Source organism: Scylla paramamosain, chromosome 9 (assembly GCF_035594125.1).
Source record: "Scylla paramamosain isolate STU-SP2022 chromosome 9, ASM3559412v1, whole genome shotgun sequence".
NCBI lineage: Eukaryota > Metazoa > Arthropoda > Malacostraca > Decapoda > Portunidae > Scylla > Scylla paramamosain.
The window spans coordinates 15,692,501-15,700,000 of record NC_087159.1 but is presented as its reverse complement, the minus strand read 5'-3'; the positions used below and the strand labels follow the sequence as shown (position 1 = coordinate 15,700,000).

Below are 7,500 nucleotides of genomic sequence, written 5' to 3'. Positions count from 1 at the left end.
GTGATAAACGGTGAAGTAACACTTACTTTGCTACTCTGGACGTACTGCAAGGTAGCGATGGAACTTATAAATGCAGACGCCATGGAAAAATGCGGTTATATTGCACTTTTCAGGAGAGGAAATAAGGTCACTTCGCAATCACGTTATACAACATAATAGAAACTGTAGACTGGTGAGCAGCGAGGAAGGAACAGCTGAGCGGAGGAGAGAGGAAGGGAGGAGGGATGGTCACTGAAACAGGCCTTCACTGTTTCTTCTAATTAATCACTTCATCACGAGTTTGTGTGCTATTTCCAGTTCTGCAATTTTTTATGTTATTTTTTTTATATGCAAATGAGCTGCTGAGTAATGCCGTATATTGAAATAGTAAATGATAGGAAAGCCTAAACCAAATGCTCTCTGTCAAACGTTCTAGAATATTGTATTACTTGAGCAGTCTTCTTTTATTAGTCTGGTGCTGTTTCCAGTTGGGAAGTTTATTGGATTGTTTTCTCTATTAACGTGAAGCTTCTGCATTTCTCCTAAATTAAAACAATAGTAAATGACACTGCACTACTTTGCGAAACACCACTTCGTCACCTTTTATTCGGCTCGTACCATATTCATTTATGTAATTCAACGGGTTACTTAACATTTATACTTGAAGTATTCACAAATTAGAATAGTAAGCAACAGAAAGGCACTACTAAAGTTCTACTAATTTGCTTGTTATATCAGGGCACTACTTTGATAAGCTCTGCGGCTGCTCGATGTCTTCAACTATTACGCATACTAGTGTCTACCCAGTGCCACGTGGGTATGTACTGTAGGCTGAGGAGGTGATTATCGCGTGCCGGTTAATCGATAACTTTATATTTTTTCCCCGCTGAAACTGATTAGGAAGTGATAACAACAAAGTATCTGTACGTCCTGTGCCTTGGAGTGCGTGGTGGTGACTTCATTGAGCCCAGAACACGGCAGATAATGCAAGTATTAACCTTATCAATTAGGACCATATGCTGGAATGCTTCTGCACGGCACCTGAACTATTTTCAATAGGCTCTTGTTTGAAGTTACACGGGTTTTCTAATAGTGTTTTCACAGTTTTAGTGACAAATTAATAACATTTCTACATTATTAACTGGAGAAACACTCCTGAGAACCAGGCTAATCATCTCTGTGACCTTTGAAAACAGTCGTGATGAGAGTAGAGCGTTTCAGAATACGAGCCTATCACTGGCCGGCTACCCTGTGTATTTCTGTTTTTCACTGGTAAATTTGTTTGGGAAATGATATTAATGAACTGACCGTGCCCCCCGTGCCTTGAAGACCTGGAGTGCGTGGCATTGTCTTCATTGGGCCCAAAAGACACCAGGTAATGTGAATATTAACTGTTTATTTGATATCAGTAAGTTTTTTTTTTTTCTTTTTGTGCGCAGCTGGTCAATCTATTTTATCATCCTGTACCTGCTTGTCTCTTATTATATATATATATATATATATATATATATATATATATATATATATATATATATATATATATATATATATTATATATATATATTTTTTTTTTTTATTATTCTACTGGAATTTTTATACCCATTCCATTGCGTTAAAGTGTTATATAGTCGGTGAAGTGGTAGCTAGCCCTCAGGAAGACTTGGGAAGACCTAATGATGTGCGGAGGCGTGGATGGAGGCTGGTTAAGTAGTTAATGGGATAAGTGGGGGCTCGCGACTGACCACTTGTTGGGAGGCAGTGTGCTCCATTACAGGCTGTATGGAAAGAAGAGTGGTAGAATAGGTTAGATTGTTAGGTTTGGTTACATAGTTAGTGTGTTACAGTATATATAAGAGTTCGTTTTCTTATTATTATTGTAATTATTACTATTATGATTCATTATTTATTTACTTATTCATTTATCATTGCACAACTTGCTCGTCTCTTTTTTTTTTTTTTATGTAGGAGGGACACTGGCCAAGGGCAACAAAAATCCAATAGAAAAAAATACTCTCTGAAATGCCAGTCCCATAAAAGGGTCCAAAGCGGCAGTCAAAAATTGAAGGATAAGTGTCTTGAAACTTCCCTCTTGAAGGAATTCAAGTCATGGGAAGGTGGAAATACAGAAACAGGCAGGGAGTTCCAGAGTTTACCAGAGAAAGGGATGAGTGATTGAGAATACTGGTTAAGTTTTGCGTTAGAGAGGTGGACAGAATAGGGGTGAGAGAAAGAAGAAAGTCTTGTGCAGCGAGGCCGCGGGAGGAGGGGAGGCATGCAGTTAGCACGAAAATAGCGGTAGAAGACAGCTAGAGATGCAACATTGCGGCGATGAGAGAGAGGCTGAAGACAGTCAGTTAGAGGAGAGGAGTTAATGAGACGGAAAGCTTTTGATTCCACCCTGTCTAGAAGAGCAGCATGAGTGGAACCCCCCCCCAGACATGTGAAGCATACTCAATACATGAACGGATAAGGCTCTTGTACAGAGTTAGCAGCTGGGGGCGGTGAGAAAAACTGGCGGAGACGTGTCAGAACCTAACTTCACAGAAGCTGTTTTAGCTAGAGATGAGATATGAAGTTTCCAGTTCAGACCGAGGATGTTCAGTGTAGAAGATGGGAACAGTTGAGTGTCATTGAAGAAGAGGGGATAGTTGTCTGGAAGGTTGTGTCGAGTTGACAGATGGAGGAATTGAGTTTTTGAGGCATTGAATAATACCAAGTTTGCTTGCTCTGCCCCAGTCAGAAATTTTAGAAAGATCAGAAGTCTAGCGTTCTGTGGCTTCCCTGCGTGAAATGTTTACTTCCTGAAGGGTTGGACGTCAGTGAAAAGACGTGGAAAAGTGCAAGGTGGTATCATCAGCGTAGGAGTGGATAGGACAAGAAGTTTGGTTTAGAAGATCATTTATGAATAATAAGAAGAGACTGGGTGACAGGACAGAACCCTGGGGAACACCATTGTTAATAGATTTAAGAGAAGAACAGTGACCGTCTACCACAGCAGCAATAGAACGGTCAGAAAGGAAACTTGAGATGAAGTTACAGAGAGAAGAATAGAAGCCGTAGGAGCGTAGTTTGGAAATCAAAGCTTTGTGCCAGACTCTATCAGAAGCTTTTGATATGTCCAAGGCAACAGCAAAAGTTTCACCAAAATCTCTAAAAGAGGATGACCAAGACTCAGTAAGGAAAGCCAGAAGATCACTAGTAGAGCGGCCTTGACGGAACCCATACTGGCGATCAGATAGAAGGTTGTGAAGTGATAGATGTTTAAGAATCTTCCTGTTGAGGATAGATTCAAAAACTTTAGATAGGCAGGAAATTAAAGCAATAGGACGGTAGTTTGAGGGATTAGAACGGTCACCCTTTTTTAGGAACAGGCTGAATGTAGGCAAACTTCCAGCAAGCTCCTTTGTGATTGTTTCCGCGTCACCCAGCTCTATTTGTTAGAGTATAATTCTCTTTCTCATATCTGCTACCCGAGTCCTTAGTATTTCTGGACTTAAATGTGATAGACCTTAGTTGTGTGTGTCCCTACCACATACTGCTGACAGCGATGCCACCAGCACAAAATGTGTTAAGTGGTGGGGTGACGTCTGACCGTTCGTTGAGAGGTGATGTGCTCCCATACACGTGGTGTGGAAAGGAGACGAGTGGTATTATCAGGCAGTGTTGAAATACTATTGTTAATGACGGCAACATCAACAACAATCACAATTAACAATTATGATATTGATAACGCTACTACTACTACTACTACTACTACTACTACTACTACTACTGATAATAATAATAATAATAATAATAATAATAATAATAATAATAATAATAATAATTGTGATGATAATAATAATTATAACAACAACAACAACAACAACAACAACAACAACAACAGTAACAACAACAATAGCACACATACCACTTCCTTTGATATGATGCATTCCACTGATCTATTTTTGTATTAGGAAAACTATTTCTGCACATCCCTTAATTAAATCCTCATCTGTTAAGTGTGTGTGTGTGTGTGTGTGTGTGTGTGTGTGTGTGTGTGTAAGCAAGCAGCTATCTATCTATCTATCTATCTGTCTATAGAGGCTACTGTATTGTGTGAATTTTGCAACTTTGTACTGACTGTATAACAACCTGGAAAGTGTTATTGTTATGCAGGAGCCAATAGCCTAGCCTAGCGGTCCTGTGTTTATACGAAGCTAGCAGTAGGTAGGGGCGGCGCAGTCACTTATGTTAGGGAGAGGGGGATGATATGGAAATATACACGAAAAAAAGTTACAATCCCAGCAGCTGAATCACAAACTATTTACATGAATTATGCTCCCTTTGTATACGTAATGGAATATTTAATGATAGGCATATAATTCTAAAGCATTTCAAAGCAGTGCAGATTAACATAGATGTGTAGCCAGAGTGATTTGCTGGGTTTTTGTGGGACGAGGGAGGCTGATTAGGCAGGGCATTGCGATGTGTGGGTGGGTGGTGGGGCTGTGGGTTGGTGTTGGGGATGTGGGTGGTGGTGGGGGTGAATGTAAGCGTAGGGTGAACAAAGGCACTGGATACACATGGAAAAAAATGCACCGGAAAAAGTGTTACTGGAAAATTTGCACTGGAAATGAATTAATATAGGGGCAAATGTTGTAGGATGAATTATGCAAAAAAAAAAAAAAAAAAAAAAAAAAGATGCAGGAACGAATGGTGAAATAAAATGACGTAGAGAAAGTGACGCGGAAAAAAAAAATAGTACTGGAAAATACAAATATGTTTATTTTATCAGATAAAAATAAACACCATATTGTGTGAATTTTTTGTACTTAAAAAGGCTCTCGTTTAAGATCACCCTAACCTAACCTAGCCTAGCCTAAACTATAATAACTTACTCTAACAATCTAATTTAATTGCTACAATAATAGGTAATGTTTCTTTTTCTTTTTTCTTATTTGCCATTTTTTTCTTGTTTCAAATTTGTGCCATGTTACCACTTGCCAATATCTTTCCTTCAGACATTTTAATTTAACCAACCTAACCTAAGTAAATGCCTGACACACTGTTAATTTTAATGTGCCATTCCCTTTCACTCCAGAATTCGTGACGTTACTTTTCCTTTCATTTTATTCCTATGTTGTTTATTCCCATGACATTTATTCATGTGCCATGTTTTCTACATTTATTTCTGTAGGTTTTATTATTGTATCATGTATTTCTGGACAATTTTCCATGCTTCATTCAGTCCCGTGCCATTTTTACCCCTAACATTTATCCCTGTGCCATTTTTTTTGCTATGAACTATTTACTTCTGAAGCATTTATTCCCGTGCCTATTTTTCCTTGTCATATTTATACCTGTCATATTTTTTTTTTTTTCATTGCATTTCTTCCTGTCATATTTTTAGTGCTACATTCATTCCTGGATCATATGTTTTCAAATCACAATTATTCCCATGTCATATATATATTTTTTTCCTGTTACGTGTCATATTTTTACTGTTATATATATTCATGTCATAATTTTAGTGTTACCTATATCTATTCCTCTTATTTATTTATTTAATTTTTTTCAGTTGATTCCTGTTACATTTTCCCGTTGTGTACATTTATTCTTGTGCTGCTTTTACTTGTTATAGTCATTCATGTTTTATTTTTATTTTTTTTATTTTACTTTTTGACTATTAATTCCTGTTTCAGATTCTTTCTATTACATCTACTCATAATAAAGAATATTTTCCTATTACATTTCTACCAATCATCTTTTTCTTATTACATTCATTCACGTGTTTTCTCTTTTTAATTACACTTATTCCTGTCATGTTTTCTTATTACATTGTCATGTCTTTTTTTTATTACATTTATTTGTGTCAGATTCTTCCTATTTAATTTACTCGTAACAAAAACACTTTCCTATTACATTTACTTCTGTCACATTTTCTTTTCCTGGTGCCAATTTTTTTTAGAGTGCCAGTCAGTGTGGAGAGGAGAGAGAGAGAGGGAGAGAGGTGAAGGGAGGGGATGTGTGTGATTAATTCCGCTGGGGGTCAGTTAACGAGCGTGGAAGCAAGTCTAATCACGTGGCCGCTGTTTGGTGAAAGAGTGTAATCATCATTTTCATTCACCCCCGTATTACCAGTGATTGCTTATTGTCTTTTACCTGCACCGCTGCCGTGAATTGGGGTCAAAAGTGCGCTCCGGCAGACGTGTTTTGGGAATGTGGCCCTCGTGCATGATGGATTGGGAAGAGGATTGGGAAGGGTCTTTGTTTTGTGAGAGAGGTTCGGAACGTTTTATCTGTGTTGTCCAGGATTTCAATAATAATTCGGGGTTGTGTGGTTTTGGTGTACTTAAAGGATTTGAATACTAATGCTGCTAATACTGCTGATGGTGATAATGGTAATGCCTGGTAAATATTCTGTTGGGATGTGATTTTCTTATGTATATGTATCAACTTGATTTATAAATCTTATTTATTTATTCTTTTAGTTTATTTAATTGTTTGTGAATGTTTCATGTTTTTTTTCAGGGAACATTAAAGCCTAAGGGGAAGCTGGAAGAAGGAATAACTTCACACATGATACTCTTTTCTATAAAACACTCATGCCTACATCTACCAGTCATTCCCTGCTGTAAAGTTGTCGCTTCTTTTACTCATTCTTTATTGACTTGCATGAAGACATTTATTATTTAGTCTTTCCAGTCATCTACCACTGTTTTTGAGAGCCAGTTCCTTCCTATCTCTTTTTAAACTTAATTTTACCAAGCCTGCACAGACGAGTTACAGATCACACTCAGTTCCTGACCCTTCATTCCCCTCACCCCTTCCTCTCCCGCCACACACCTCACTTCCCCTCACCACACATCTCACTTTCCCTCACCACACCTCCCCTTCCTCTTTACGATTCAATTTCAACACCAAATTAGTTCAAACGGGCGTGGCTTCTTCGTCCGGTTTTCCCGAGCAGAGCAAAGCCATGTAGTTAGCTTATTGACAAAAGTACAGATTACAGTGCCATATGAAACTGTTATTAATTTTTCGTATTATTTTTTATTGCTTAGACTCGAATGGAGTAATAACTATTTAGCATTATTACGTATATGTTTTCAAATTAAGTGTAGGAATTGTAGTAACTTTCCTAAAATGTGTTATTTGCACAATGAACACAACGTACTACAGCCTGTATTACTCTAGTATTTTCTCCATTAACTTAATAACATTGAATTTCCGCCTCCTTTGTAACTTAATTTCTCTCTCTCTCTCTCTCTCTCTCTCTCTCTCTCTCTCTCTCTCTCTCTCTCTCTCTCTCTCTCTCTCTCTCTCTCTCTCTCTCTCTCTCACGTAGAGTGTACCCATATATCTCACGCATTACATAGAACAAACCAACATTACTTTTCCCCCCAACCTAATAGAGAACGTAATGTTATTTTTCCCACCTAATTACCTCCGGGCTAGTGCTGTTTCCCTTCATCATTTTAAGTGTCATGTCTGTCATCTTTATGAGGCGACAAACAGCGGGTAGGTTTTTTTTCCGTT

At 38.0% G+C, this 7,500-nt stretch overlaps 2 long non-coding RNA genes across 3 annotated transcripts in view; one reads left to right on the top strand and one right to left on the bottom strand.

The window, feature by feature from the left end:
- LOC135103672 (uncharacterized) overlaps positions 1 to 279 on the bottom strand; it is a 174,359-nt gene extending 174,080 nt beyond the window's left edge. For both annotated transcript variants that reach the window (XR_010270159.1, XR_010270160.1), the window contains exon 1: positions 27 to 279. This is a non-coding gene — a long non-coding RNA (uncharacterized LOC135103672). The remainder of the gene's footprint in view (positions 1 to 26) is intronic.
- Positions 280 to 795: 516 nt separating this feature from the next.
- The window catches only part of LOC135103299 (uncharacterized), a 41,880-nt gene continuing 35,175 nt past the window's right edge, over positions 796 to 7,500 (top strand). Inside the window, exon 1 of the long non-coding RNA XR_010269983.1 lies at positions 796 to 1,354. This is a non-coding gene — a long non-coding RNA (uncharacterized LOC135103299). The remainder of the gene's footprint in view (positions 1,355 to 7,500) is intronic.